Here is a 15461-nt window from a genome sequence, read left to right on the forward strand (position 1 = left end):
TCATTTTCAAAGCAACCATCGTGGCATTCATTTTAAGTGATTCTAGCAACCACGAAATACTTAAACCCGGGTAGTCGTCAGATTATTGAACCCAGAAACTGTCAAGTGCGAGTCCAGTGGTTTGACCACTTCTCCTCTCTCCTCGCTTCTGCTCTCTGAGACCACTCATTTCCGTGAATTTCACGTACATTGGAGCAAGCATTTTGAACACTGTAAGTTACCTTTCATAAGCGATAAAAGCAAGTGCCCATCACGGCAACAGACGACCACACTTCTTTCTACAAAGGCTACGCAATTCCAAAGCAGCTATCGGAAGTTTCTGATCATCCACATTATTCCGCTCTTTAGCTCTTGCCACCACTAATGCATTGGGCCGGGTGTGTACGGTTCGACGATGCTGAGGAGTTCCTTCAGTAGAAAACTGTCCGAATTTACAAGTAGCGAAACTTCACATGCACGTTCCTAAAAACCTTCTATCACGATATAGGATACTTCAGCAATTAAATAGCGATCCCACACGAAAACGATACGCTGGAGTACATGTTTGAATCAATTAATAAGTTTCCATTTTCTTAATTGAGCTTGTGTTGTACCCAGTCGACTCTTAGATGTCAAATACAGGATGTCCATAAAGCCCTGCCTTCACTTCAAAAAATCGTAACTTGAAAATTATTAGAGGTAGAGCTTCGTGGATTCTTGTGAAACATTTAGCAGCTACCAAAGGTGTTATTTTGTTATGCCAGAATTTCACAGTACGCCCCCACTCATCGCACGTAGAACATCAATAAAACATCAAGGTGAACTTTGAGTTCCGCCTATACACGGGTCACTATTGTAGCCTCATTGATTCAAGCGCAAAGGGTAGGAGTGTCACTTACTAGTGTTGTGTACACGCGATCCTTGACGTAACCGTAAAAAAATAAATCTTATCGAGTGACATCCAAAGAGCGCGGGGAATATGCCTTAGGACCATCACGACCCATACATCTCTCAGGAAATGTGTCATTCAGCCCATCCCAAACGTACAAATTCCAATGTCTGGGTGGTCCGTCATGCTGGAACATGATGAACGGCTGCAGCTCTTCGATCTATGGTAGCAAGAACTGTTCGAACATTTCCCGTTATGGTTTTCTCTGCGAAGAAAAATCGTGCTATAGCCCTATCTTGCACTGAGCCATACAAGCATGAAGCCTCTTGCTATCACTTACGTTTTCATGTGTGTTGTGTAGGCTTTAGGAGCCGAAAATCCCAATCTTATTGTGATTCACAAGTATAGAAATGTGAGACATTGCTGGATATGACAACAAACACTTCTTCAGCTAGTCATTGTCAGCATCTGTGGAGGCCAGCACGGAATGGTCAAATGCATAACGCGGAAGACAATTGTTTGGCTTCAGTGCTCGAAGCACAAAAAGATTAACAGCTTATGTAGCACTTCGTTGCTAGTTGATCTTGATTCCTACAATTCGTGAGCAGCACAAAGAATTGACTAATGGGGGCTGCGTTGAACTGCAGCTTGCTCTCTGTCGACGCGCTTGAGACAGAGTAGAATGTCCACTTCGAGAAGGTCTTTGCCACTGACTGCCTCTTTGAAGTTTTTGAACCACCACATTGTACTTATATTTGCCTGTTGTGCCCTCCTATACTGGCTCCTATACTGGCGTCAATAATTTAGCGGTAATAATTTTTTCATAATGCAGGGCCACAGTCATAATATATTTCTTTAAAGTCAGTACCGCCATTAGACTGTTGTTTATTTACAGTGTTACATTTACGCTTACACAATCATGATTTCGGCTTCAAAGTCCCATTATCGAGTGTTTTAAGTGTTATAAATTGCCTAAGATGGCATACTGTCATATTAAAATACACTATTAGACACAATGTCTAAGGCTCTTAGACAATGTGTCTAATAGTGTATTTTAATGCGACAGTATGCCATCTTAGGCAATTTATAACACTTAAAACACTTGATAACGGCACTTTGAAACTGAAATCATGATTGCGTAAGTTTAAATGTAACACTGTAAATAAAGAACAGTCTAATGGCGGTACTGACTTTAAATACATTTAGCGGTACCTTTGTCACAGATTCGGACTCTACATACTCTACATACCTAATCTGTTGGCATTTTGATGCACTCCAAGTCAAATCTGCAACGAAGAACAAAGTGGAAAAAAACTGAGGGCTGGTAAACTTTTTACAACGAAACACAATTCTCTATCTCTAATAGAGTCAAAGTTATGATTTTTGAAACGATAACAGGGCGTTATGGACAGCCTGTAGAACAGGCAACGGACCCTTAATGTGTCGCTTAGAACTACTTAAACCTAACTAACCAAAGGACATCACACACATCCATGCCCAAGGCAGGATTCGAATCTGCGACTGTAGCAGCAGCGCGGTCCCGGACTGAAGCGCCTACAACCGCTCTGGCACAGCGGCCGGCGAAAATTTAACACTCCGAGCTAGGATAAATTACAAATGCATAACATTTATGCTACGCGAAAGTAAAGACAAAATAAATAAACTAACACATCATTATGATTTATTACATGCCACGCTCTTTTAACTAGTGTTTGGAGTTCGAGAGGAGAGTACCATTGATAATACTATCGCTGATTGGATTGGATTAGGCGATTTGTAGTGGCACTCATCATTTTATGAGTAAACATCCAACGTATCCCGAAGCATAACATTAACAATATCGTAATACAATTTTTTAAACGAAACAAAAATGTAGTGACACGAAATCTGATAACTGTGGCTCAAGCTATCTTGTAACAATGAAGAGGCGAGACCACCACTTCGCATGCTTTGGCCCATATTTTATATGCCCAAAATGTTTGTCTGCACTGGACGTTGTGGCCGAGCGGTTCTAGGCGCTTCAGTCTGGAACCGCGTGACCGCTACGGTCGCAGGTTCGAATCCTGCCTCGGGCATGGATGTGTGTGATGTCCTTAGATTAGTTAGGTTTAAGTAGTTCTAAGTCTAGGGGACTGATGACCTCGGATGTTAAGTCCCATAGTGCTTAGAGCCATTTTTTGTTTGTCTGCAATTGTCATTTAATTAAATGTACATAAGTGTACATAAGACTTCGATTTTTGAACTAGATAATTTGTTTGGGGCAGTTTTATGCTTGGCTTTATGCTAATTGCCTCACTGAACAAGGCTCCAGGTTAGTTACTAGCAGCCAGTTAAACCATGCTACAGAAAGACAATATGAATGTGATACCGAAATGTGGGCTATTAGGCTGTGAGACATTTATGTTTGTACATGCAAGCTGTAAAGAAAACCACTGACAATGTGCGAAAGAAAATTAAAGTTCAGGTTTGCTGATGACTTTGAAGTTGGCTGATGGCTTTGAGGTTTGCTGATGACACAGTAATTCTATCTGAGGCCACAAACTACTTTGATGATCAGTTAAATGATGTCGATAATATACTGAAGAAAGGTTACAAGATGAGTATCAAAAGAGATTAAAGAAGATTAACGAAATGGTTTGGAATTAAGTCAATGAATTAAATTAAGAGCTGAAACACTGACAGTAGTAAAGAAGTTTTGCTGTTTTGGTAGCAAAATAACTAATGACTTAGAGAAAACATGAAATGCACACTGGTAACAACAAAAATTCCTTTCCGAAAAGAGGAATTTGTTAACATAAAACAAAAATTTAAGTGTTAGAAAGTCTTGTCTGGAGCCAGTCAGAAGAACAGAATGGTGATGTCAAGTGTTCTTCTAAAAGCTTCAACTGGTGTGATGAATCTCGGATTATCAGAACCCACAACGCCACAATCCATAGTAATGTGTGGACAATGCGACAGCAGAAGATACAGGAAAGGCTGCTGCCTGAGCCCGTGGTGTGGGGCAGGACCAGCCACAGCACGTGCGTAGGTGGGCCTTTTGTAGCCCGTGTGCAGGTCCAGGCTCGGCCTATCTCGGCTTTGCTCTGTACTTCTCGAAAGTACCCAGTACAGTGTGGCACTTCATGTAGCACTGTGGTGCGGCGTTTGCCGGTAGGTACAACTCTCTTCAATTCGGCGGAATCATGGTGTCAGCGCTGTTCATCCTTAGCTATTTGTTCAGTGGTTGTTTGCGCAAAAAGATGCAGTCTAGCGACCTGTCGTCACAAACCTTTAAAACTGAATGGGCTGAGAGACGAGAGGGATACAAATACTTAAGATATATTGCACAGTAGCATAATCGTCGGGTACTACAAATTTTCTGTGAAATATTACAAAATAATGCAGAAAGAATTTAAAGATTTAGTTGACAAAGAAAGACCAAAAAACTACAATGTTTCACAAGCAGGATTCATCGTTCCTCTACATTAAGAAGCACTTTGTGCTAAATTTGCAGGCATGGAGCACATGAAGAAATTTGTGGTATGAATAGTAACCCTTCTGATGTCGCACGCATTGTTCCACATCAGTTGCAACAATTTTTGACGCAAGAAGAAGGATTTTGATACTATTAATAAAATTGCCTGCAAATGGAGTATCGTCTCAGCTGTGTGACTGATTCGTGATTTCCACTCAGAGAGATCACAGTTCGTAGTGATAGGCGGTAAATCATCGAGTAGAACAGAAGTGATATCTGGTGTTCCGCAAGGTAGTGTCGTAGGCCCTCTGCTGTTCCTGATTTACGTAAATGATCTAGGTGATAATCTGAGCAGCACCCTTAGATTGTTTGCAGATGACGCTGCAATTTACTGTCTAGTAAAATCATCAGATGATCAATTCCAACTACAAAATTATCTACAGAGAATTTCTGAATGGTGCGAAAACTGGCAATTAGCACTAAATAAAGAAAATCGCGAGGCCATCCGCATGGGTACTAAAAGAAATCCGATAAATTTTGAGTACACGGTGAATCGCATGAATGTGAGGGCTGTCAGTTCGACTGGATACCTAGCAATTACAATTACGAGCAACTTAAATTGGAAAACCACATAGATAATATTGTTAGGAAGGCGAAACAACTGCGCTTTGTTGGTAGAACACCTGTAAGATGCGACAAACCCACTAAAGAGACAGCCTAAATTACACTTGTGCGTCCTCTACTGGAATATTGCTGCGCGCTATGGGATCATTACCAGGTAGGATTGACAGAAGGCATCAAAAAAGTACGAAGGGCAGCTCGTTTCGTGTTATAGCGCAATAGGGGTGAGAGTATCACTGATATGATACGCGAGTTTGAGTGGCAGTCACTGAAACAAAGGCGGTTTTCTTTGCGGCGAGATCTATTTACGAAATTTCAATCACCAACTTTCTCTTCCGAATGCGAAAATATTTAGTTGACACCCACCTACGTAGGGAGAAATGATCATCATAATAAAACAAGAGAAATCAGAGCCCGAACGGAATGATTTAGGTGTTCCTTTTTCCCACGCGCCATTTGAGAGTGAAATGGTAGAGAAGGCACTTACGTGTGAATTGCAGAGTAGCTATGTAAATGTATAACTGAATGAAGAGTATAGAGACTATATAAATTTCAGCAAAGTACTTTCGTAAAGACAAGGAGTATGCCTGGAACGATTTTTCAATTTGAAAATGCTGTTGTTGAATTTATGAAGGAAAAAGTTGTGCTGGAACGAAAATTAGAAAATCCAGACTGGATTACAGACCTCGCATTTTCAGTCGACTTGACTGCTCACTGCTCACAAAAAACCACTGCAAGGTGAGGAACAAGTTATTCTAATTGACTGGGATGCATTTAAGAAGAAAATCGCATAGTAGAAGGGACAAATTCTGACGAACATTGACATTAAAGAAAATGCAAGGTTTGAAGAATTCATTGTTACCTCGAAAGAATTACGAGGATAGTTTACTAAACGTTTTAAGGACAATACTAATCTCACATGTTTTCAAGCCGTTATCCGTATCAATCAGAAGTGCGACTCTGCCTTTGTATGTGTGTGTGTAAATCCCGTTTTGAAAGCAAATCCTCTTACGGTGAAATTGTTCAGGGTGTCAGTACTGTGGTGCAGCCATGGGGCTGTGAGAGTCATAAACACAGATGGCGGTACTATCACGTAGACAAGGTATAAAAGGTAGCTGTCATGTGTACTTAGATGATTCATGTTTAAAGGTTTCCGACGTGATTATGGCCGCACGACGAGAATTAAAAGACTCTGAATGCGGAATGGTAGTTAGAGCTAGACGCATGGGACATTCCATTTCGGAAATTCAATATTCTGAGATACACAGTGTCAAGAATGTGTAAAGAATAACAGATTTCTGGCATTGTCTCTCACCATAAACAAAGCAGAGGCCGACGGCCTTCACTTAACGACCGAGAGCAGCGGCGTTTGGGTAGAGCTGTCCGTGCTAACACGCAAGCAACACTACGTGAAATACCCGCAGAAATCAATGTGAACGTACGATGGATGAATCCGTTAGGACAGTGCAGAGAAATTTGGTGTTGATATGCTATGGCAGCAGACGACCGACGTGAGTGCCTTTCCTAACAGCAAGGCATCGCCTGCAGTGCCTCTCCTGGGCTCGTGACCATACTGGTCGGACCCTAGACGACTGTAAAACTGTGGCCTGGTCAGACGAGTCCCAATTTCAGTTGGTAAGAGTTCATCGTAGCGATCGAGTGTGTCGCAGATACGACGACGCCATGGACCCAAGTTGCCAACAAAGCACTGTGAAAGCTGGCGGTGGCTCCACAATGGCGTGGTCTGTGTTTACATGGAATGGATTGAGTCCTCTGGTCCAAGTGAACCGATAATTGACGGAAAATGGCTATGTTCGGCTACCTGGAGACGATTTGTCGCCATTTGTGGACTTCATGTTTCCAAACAACAATGGAATTTTTATGGATGACAATGTTCTATGTCACCAGACCGCAACCATTCGCGATTGGATTGAAGAATATTGTGGACAGTTGGAGTGAATGATTTGTCGTCCCAGATCGTCCAAAATGAATCCTATGGAACATTTTTGAGACACAATGGAGAGGTTGCGACGGGGTGGTAAATAAGTGCGCTTGAAGCGTTCTCGCGAATGTGCATGTACAAATGTTCGTTAAAAATGTTAGTGCAAATTTTGGCTCTCACGTAAGCCTCAGGGGATGATTTTCACACTTGGTGCATTAGTACACCTCGTAATTCGTACACAAATAATCGTAGCACTTCCAGTTGACCAAATATACGCTTGCAAAATGGCTCTGAGCACTATGCGACTTAACTTCTGAGATCATCAGTCGCCTAGAACTTAGAACTACTTAAACCTAACTAACCTAAGGACATCACACACATCCATGCCCGAGGCAGGATTCGAACCTGCGACCGTCGCGGTCGCTCGGCTCCAGACTGTAGCGCCCAGAACCGCACGGCCACTCCGGCCGGCTATACGCTTGCACACTTGCACTATTAAACAATACTCTTCGTCGAAATAAATCAACGCGAAAAAGAATTCTTACTCAAACGACCACATAGACCACCCAAAAGTGGGGCTTGCTCGCCACCCACCGGCTCCCCGACTGCCGAACGACTGACCAACGACTCACCCTTGGCCAGGATGGCCGCTCCCTTATATAGGCTCGGATGTCTACTCCCCTTGTTATGCATGTACCAATCTCACCAGTTAAGGTTACAAATTTTGATACATACATCCCTCGACAGAAATAAGTACACAATCTGAACCGCGCAAAAATATAGATCTTATTTACTATCTTACATTTATTTCTAGGATTATTCCATCCCCCGTAAATTAAGTTCTATTTTTTGCAAAATTTCTCCACTTAGCGCAAATTTATTTGTTTATATCTGTGCTGCAAAGTTTTAACATAGAACTGTATATAGCACCGTTTTTAGACGTAATCTACAGTGACCTACACCTTGCGCTGCTCAAAATCTTCATATCTACAAGAATTAATTAATTATGGGCGATAAATGTTAATAATAATTTACAAACAATGAAAACTATTGCAAGTAAAGTGTATAGTATAACTTAACTAGTTTAAAATACGTGTGATGCCACCCAAAATATTATATAGTGCCGTTCTTTACGTCATGAATTTTCTATTGAATTTTATAAACAATTTTCCATCAAACTTTGTTTCTTGCTCTTTACGGGCTTCATTATTTATGAATCTTAACATATGACTGCGGCACTCAGTCCGCTATGACTAAACGTTTTTAATGAGTGCTCGCTCATCCCTGTAAGTTGATATTTCCTATTTTTATTAATCTTTCAGTATTCGTGAAATTAACCGATTTTGAGGTTTTTATAACTTTTGCGTCTCGTGACTTGAAATAAAGATCGATCATTCGGAAGGTGCATATTGCTGACCACAATCCACTGCCGCATCGCTCTTCACAGTAAGTTACATAGTTTTCGCGTAGTGCGCGAAAAACCAAACAATGTCCCAAGTTGCGGGCCACGTGGCCGCTCGGCGACGGAGACATCCCGCCGACCATTGCAAACTTCGCGCGAGCGCGCCATGTCGCGTGCTCGCTCTCCACAAAGCAATCCTTGCGTACTAGACCTATTTATCTAGTAACGGGAGTTTTCACTGTCACAAGGTCAGCTGGTGCACACAATCCTGCACTGGCAACACTTTCGCGATTATGGACTGCTATATAGAAGCAGCATGGTTCAGTATTTCCGCAGGGTATTTCCAACGAATGGTTGAGTCCATGCCACGTCGGGTTTCTGCACCATGCCAGGCAAAACGAGGACTGACACGATATTTGAAGGTATCCCACAACTTTTGTCAACTCAGTGTAAATCTTTTTCCTCAGAGTCCCAAGTCTTCACAAAGAGGTTGCAAAAGTGCTACAAAATTTCGATCAACATATTTGTGTCAAAGACTGTTATTCGATTATGAAATTAAATAAGTCACAAGCAAGTGGCAACTGAGTGCGAGAATCTGTGAAAGTGTCTGCGTCTGTCTGTCTGTATGGCAACAGTTTTTACCAGATAAAAATTATATTATGTTTTCAGCGCACCAAAATTAATTAAACAGTACTGAAATTTTGTTTCATTTGTGGTCTATGTTGCTGAGAAATCTGCAGTGTAAAACGAAGTCGTATACTCTGCGACTGCATTGCCATTTAAATGCTGCCCTGTGCGCCTCCTTAGGCTGAGACGGCGTGTCGTGGCTTTGGGGGGGAGGGGGAGAGGGTGGAATGTGCAGCTAGGCTGAGCGCTATGACATTCTGCCAGGGCACGGCTTGCGAGCCGAATTCTTGACCGCCCCTGCTGAAGGGAAAGTCCGTGTTGGAACGCCGTGATGTACGAGTATACGCTGTGTGCAGCGGAGCGCTTATTTACTAGTGAGTCTCGTTTGTGCTCGAGAAAATGTCAACTATACTGTTAGTAACACGTATTTCTGGACGAGAGAAACTTTGAAATATAGTATTTTGGAAGGATCTCCGAAAAGCCTACCCTTGTCGCTATTCGGGAGTGACAAATTAAGGATGTCAGGTTAATGAAGAAGTGATGTGAGTTCATACTTAACGGCGGTGTAAACTGTGTATTTGCTAAACGCATAAATAATGCCGTTTGTAAGCGAATAGTCAGGAACACTAACGGTGTCGTAAAATTTTAGCGTAATGACAGTGCTGCTACCAAAGTGTTAATAGCGTACGGAGGTCTTGGCTTGTGAGCTATGAGAATCTGTGACTTACCGTTTGAAGTGCGGCTTCAAAAGATCTGAGAAGAGCTTAGTTCCTACGGGACAGTTTACTGTATCAGAGAAGAGATGTGGTTCGAAAACTTTTGGCATGGCAAGTTCAGTGGTAACCGAACAGCCAAAGTACATCTACAAAAGCACATACCCCCTTGTGTGACTGTATGTAATCACGGGGAGTACGTTGTGTATTAAAACCAACCTCACACATGCTTCGTATGCAGTTCAGCTAAACACCCGAGGGGAAAGTGTGACCATAAACTGTCTGTGCAAATGGAAAAAGTCAGTCGGGAGTACTGGCGTCTTCAACTGTTTCATTAGGGCGGACTGGCCCATCTCAGGGTGCATTGGAGCCTTGAAGCTGTAGATATGTGAATGGACGAGTTACCGAAACTGCCACCAAAGTGAAAGGCAATAAAATGGAGAGCGATAAAGGTGACAATAAAAATGAATCAATCGTCGAGGTGTTGTCGACAACATTGGTAACGCATATGATGAGGAACAACATAATGTGCCTATAAGACTGGAAAAGCATGTGAAAATGGCAGAAAGCGTTGGTGAAACTAACGCGGCAGAGAAAGGGAACAGAATAGAAAGCGGAATATCAAACAATGAACGTAAATTAATCGAATAAAATGGCGTCATAGTCACTGACTACATACAGGACAAGCACGAGTTAAGGCAAGCAACTGCAGAACCCATGAGACACATACTACACGATATCCAAAATTATGTAACATCTTATCTCAGGCATTACAGTTGAAATTCAGCGGTGCGTGCAGAGCCCTAGTCGTAATCTATCGATGATCACGGGTGACTTGATCGAGACTATTCATCATAAAACCGGCCGTAGTGGCCGAGCGGTTCTAGGCGCTTCAGTCTGGATCCGCGCGACCGCTACGGTCGCAGGTTCGAATCCTGCCTCGGGCATGGATATATGTGATGTCCTTAGGTTAGTTAGGTTTAAATAGTTCGAAGTTCTAGGGGACTGATGACTTCAGATGTTCAGTCCCATAGTGCTCAGAGTCATTTGAACCATCTATTCATCATGAAGAATGGCTGCTGAGCATGATCGAGCACAACGCGGCTTATCGTACACATATCTTTTACCACAACCGAAACACACATATCCAAAAGAGCAGACACCACGCATTCATATAGTTTATTCCCCTTGAAAGGCAATGAATACACAACCTTCGTTGTGGATTAATATTTATGCTCGTCCTCCAGTGGGAAATTAAAATTAGCGAGCCTGGAGGACATGTATGGGGACTGCAAATAGGTGGCCCTAGATGGGAATGTGGGTCGGCATAGAGTCGTCCCGAGACAGTCCACGCATGTGCCATAAACACTTTGTCCTGGTGGCGCACTGGTAAACGCATCTGGCCAGTAAGCAGGAAGCCCCAGGTTCGTGTCCCGGTCTCGCCCACATTTTCACTCAGCGCCTCTAATTCTGCATAAATTCTCGATGTAGGTGATATCATCAGCTCCTTTCCTTTTCTCCCCACCCCCGTCCCCCTTGTTGTTGTTGTTGTTGTTGTTGTGGTCTTCAGTCCTGAGACTGGTTTGATGCAGCTCTCCATCCTACTCTATCCTGTGCAAGCTTCTTCATCTCCCAGTACCTACTGCAACCTACATCCTTCTGAATCTGCTTAGTGTATTGATCTCTTGGTCTCCCTCTACGATTTTTACCCTCCACGCTGCCCTCCAATGCTAAATTTGTGATCCCTTGATGCCTCAAAACATGTCCTACCAACCGATCCCTTCTTCTAGTCAAGTTGTGCCACAAACTTCTCTTCTCCCCAATCCTATTCAATACCTCCTCATTAGTTACGTGATCTACCCACCTTATCTTCAGCATTCTTCTGTAGCACCACATTTCGAAAGCTTCTATTCTCTTCTTGTCCAAACTGGTTATCGTCCATGTTTCACTTCCATACATGGCTACACTCCATACTAATACTTTCAGAAACGACTTCCTGACACTTAAATCTATACTCGATGTTAACAAATTTCTCTTCTTCAGAAACGATTTCCTTGCCATTGCCAGTCTACATTTTATATCTCTCTACTTCCACCATCATCAGTTATTTTACTCCCTAAATAGCAAAACTCATTTACTACTTTAAGTGTCTCATTTCCTAATCTAATCCCCTCAGCATCACCCGATTTAATTTGACTACATTCCATTATCCTCGTTTTGCTTTTGTTGATGTTCATCTTATATCCTCCTTTCAAGACACTGTCCATTCCATTCAACTGCTCTTCCAAGTCCTTTGCTGTCTCTGACAGAATTACAATGTCATCGGCGAACCTCAAAGTTTTTACTTCTTCTCCATGAATTTTAATACCTACTCCGAATTTTTCTTTTGTTTCCTTTACTGCTTGCTCAATATACAGATTGAATAACATCGGGGAGAGGCTACAACCCTGTCTTACTCCCTTCCCAACCACTGCTTCCCTTTCATGTCCCTCGACTCTTATAACTGCCATCTGGTTTCTGTACAAATTGTAAATAGCCTTGTCGCTCCCTGTATTTTACCCCTGCCACCTTTAGAATTTGAAAGAGAGTATTCCACTTAACGTTGTCAAAAGCTTTCTCTAAGTCTACAAATGCTAGAAACGTAGGTTTGCCTTTTCTTAATCTTTCTTCTAAGATAAGTCGTAAGGTCAGTATTGCCTCACGTGTTCCAACATTTCTACGGAATCCAAACTGATCTTCCCCGAGGTTGGCTTCTGCCAGTTTTTCCATTCGCCTGTATAGAATTCGCGTTACTATTTTGCAGCTGTGACTTATTAAACTGATATTTCGGTAATTTTCACATCTGTCAACACCTGCTTTCTTTGGGATTGGAATTATTATATTCTTCTTGAAGTCTGTGGGTATTTCGCCTGTCTCATACATCTTGCTCACCAGATGGTAGAGTTTTGTCATGACTGGCTCTCCCAAGGCCATCAGTAGTTCTAATGGAATGTTGTCTACTCCCGGGGCCTTGTTTCGACTCAGGTCTTTCAGTGCTCTGTCAAACTCTTCACGCAGTATCGTATCTCCCATTTCATCTTCATCTACATCCTCTTCCATTTCCATAATATTCTCCTCAAGTACTTCGCCCTTGTATAAACCTTCCATATACTCCTTCCACCTTTCTGCCTTCCCTTCTTTGCTTAGAACTGGGTTGCCATCTGAGCTCTTGATATTCATACAAGCGGCTGTCTTCTCTCCAAAGGTCTCTTTAATTTTCCTGTAGGCAGTATCTATCTTACCCCTAGTGAGACAAGCCTCTACATCCTTACATTTGTCCTCTAGCCATCCCTGCTTAGCCATTTTGCACTTCCTGTCGATCTCATTTTTGAGACGTTTGTATTCCTTTTTGCCTGCTTCATTTACTGCATTTTTATATTTTCTCCTTTCATCAATTAAATTCAATATTTCTTCTGTTACCCAAGGATTTCTATTAGCCCTCGTCTTCTTACCTACTTGATCCTCTGCTGCCTTCACTACTTCATCCCTCAGAGCTACCCATTCTTCTTCTGCTGTATTTCTTTCCCCCATTCCTGTCAATTGTTCCCTTATGCTCTCCCTGAAACTCTCTACAACCTCTGGTTCTTTCAGTTTATCCAGGTCCCATCTCCATAAATTCCCGCCTTTTTGCAGTTTCTTCAGTTTCAATCTGCAGTTCATAACCAATAGATTGTGGTCAGAATCCACATCTGCCCCTGGAAATGTCTTACAATTTAAAACCTGGTTCCTAAATCTCTGTCTTACCATTATGTAATCTATCTGATACCTTTTAGTATCTCCAGGATTCTTCCAGGTATACAACCTTCTTTCATGATTCTTGAACCAAGTGTTAGCTATGATTAAGTTATGCTCTGTGCAAAATTCTACAAGACGGCTTCCTCTTTCATTTCTTCCCCCCCATCCATATTCACCTACTATGTTTCCTTCTCTCCCTTTTCCTACTGACGAATTCCAGTCACCCATGACTATTAAATTTTCGTCTCCCTTCACTACCTGAATAATTTCTTTTATCTCGTCATACATTTCATCAATTTCTTCATCATCTGCAGAGCTAGTTGGCATATAAACTTGTACTACTGTAGTAGGCATGGGCTTTGTGTCTATCTTGGCCACAATAATGCGTTCACTATGCTGTTTGTAGTAGCTAACCCGCACTCCTATTTTTTTTATTCATTATTAAACCTACTCCTGCATTACCCCTATTTGATTTTGTATTTATAACCCTGTAATCACCTGACCAAAAGTCTTGTTCCTCCTGCCACCGAACTTCACTAATTCCCACAATATCTAACTTTAACCTATCCATTTCCCTTTTTAAATTTTCTAACCTACCTGCCCGATTAAGGGATCTGACATTCCACGCTCCGATCCGTAGAATGCCAGTTTTCTTTCTCCTGATAACGACGTCCTCTTGAGTAGTCCCCGCCCGGAGAGTCGTCCCGAGACAGTCCACGCATGTGACATAAACACTTTGTCCTGGTGGCGCACTGGTAAACGCATCTGGCCAGTAAGCAGGAAGCCCCAGGTTCGTGTCCCGGTCTCGCCCACATTTTCACTCAGCGCCTCTAATTCTGCATAAATTCTCCCTTAAATTTATATAATTGCCATGTAGCGTCGATAAATTTCAGCAGTGAAGAATTCATTGACACATATCTGTTTTACGCGCACCTAATTGTCAGATATCACTTCGGAACTCTCCTCTTCTGCTGCTGTCAGTCGCAGGGCAACGAACCCAACGGGCATTAACAGGAATATTAAAAAATTTGCATAACACGGAAATAATACTAAAAGTCAGCACCAAAAAATGGGAGGCACTAGTTCTGGAGTGACCCTAGTAGAACTATCATCAGTACTCAATTACACGCTTCTGATTGGCTGCCAAAATAGAGTAAAGTAATGTAAATATGCAAAGGCTGTGGAGGCGTACATACAGTCACCCACTAGTGGCAGTGTACGGGCGCTAACGCATCTTGATGGGGATTAATTAACCTGGCGCCGAAATTCAGCCACTCGACTGTGAGAGCATCCGCCTCGCGTTTCGGCATTTAATAGAATTCTTACAGCACGTATTTTAGTTACGCAGAAAATACCAGCTGGCATTCTGCACGTTCTTTTCTGTGCTCATGTCTTCGGGAAAGAAATCCTAAGAGTGTGAAATGGAAGAAAGAAAAAGTATTATTTCTCCGCCTTAACTATTGAAATACAAAAATCTCCTAAGGAATTTACGTGTGGAGGTACATCTGGCGGGAATCGCAATATTCCGTGTGGATGCGGCCGAAACGACAGGGCTGACCCATAGCTCGGCTGATTGAGGGAGCAGTAAAATCGAGAGAAACGGCGGGTCACAAACATCGTAGCCCGCCGAACGATCTACTCGCTGGGAAGGGGTTTACACGACGGACGTCTGGCGTCTCAGCGACTAGGCTGTGACCCCTCGCACTTCTTTATCTCTGGAGAATGTCGGCGTCAGAGATCATACATTATAACGACTACACCTCAGTGGAAAAATGCAATCTACTAACAACATTGACCTCTACACCACCGTCCGATATAAACGGTCGCAAGACTCTCTGCTGTAAAAATTGTTACTGACAGCTAGACGTACACTAGCGCTCCAAGCGGTGAGAAAGCAGACATTCTCCTTTTAGTCGTACGGATAATGTATGTTTTCAATTATTTTTCAACTTAATTAACAAAATAATTGCTATATTTTCCGTTCCATGCATTAGTAAATTACCAAAGGTAATGAATTATATGAAATAAATGTAAAAACAGCCTGATTCAGTGACATAAGC

Source organism: Schistocerca piceifrons, chromosome 7 (genome assembly GCF_021461385.2).
Source record: "Schistocerca piceifrons isolate TAMUIC-IGC-003096 chromosome 7, iqSchPice1.1, whole genome shotgun sequence".
Classification (NCBI taxonomy): Eukaryota; Metazoa; Arthropoda; class Insecta; order Orthoptera; family Acrididae; genus Schistocerca; species Schistocerca piceifrons.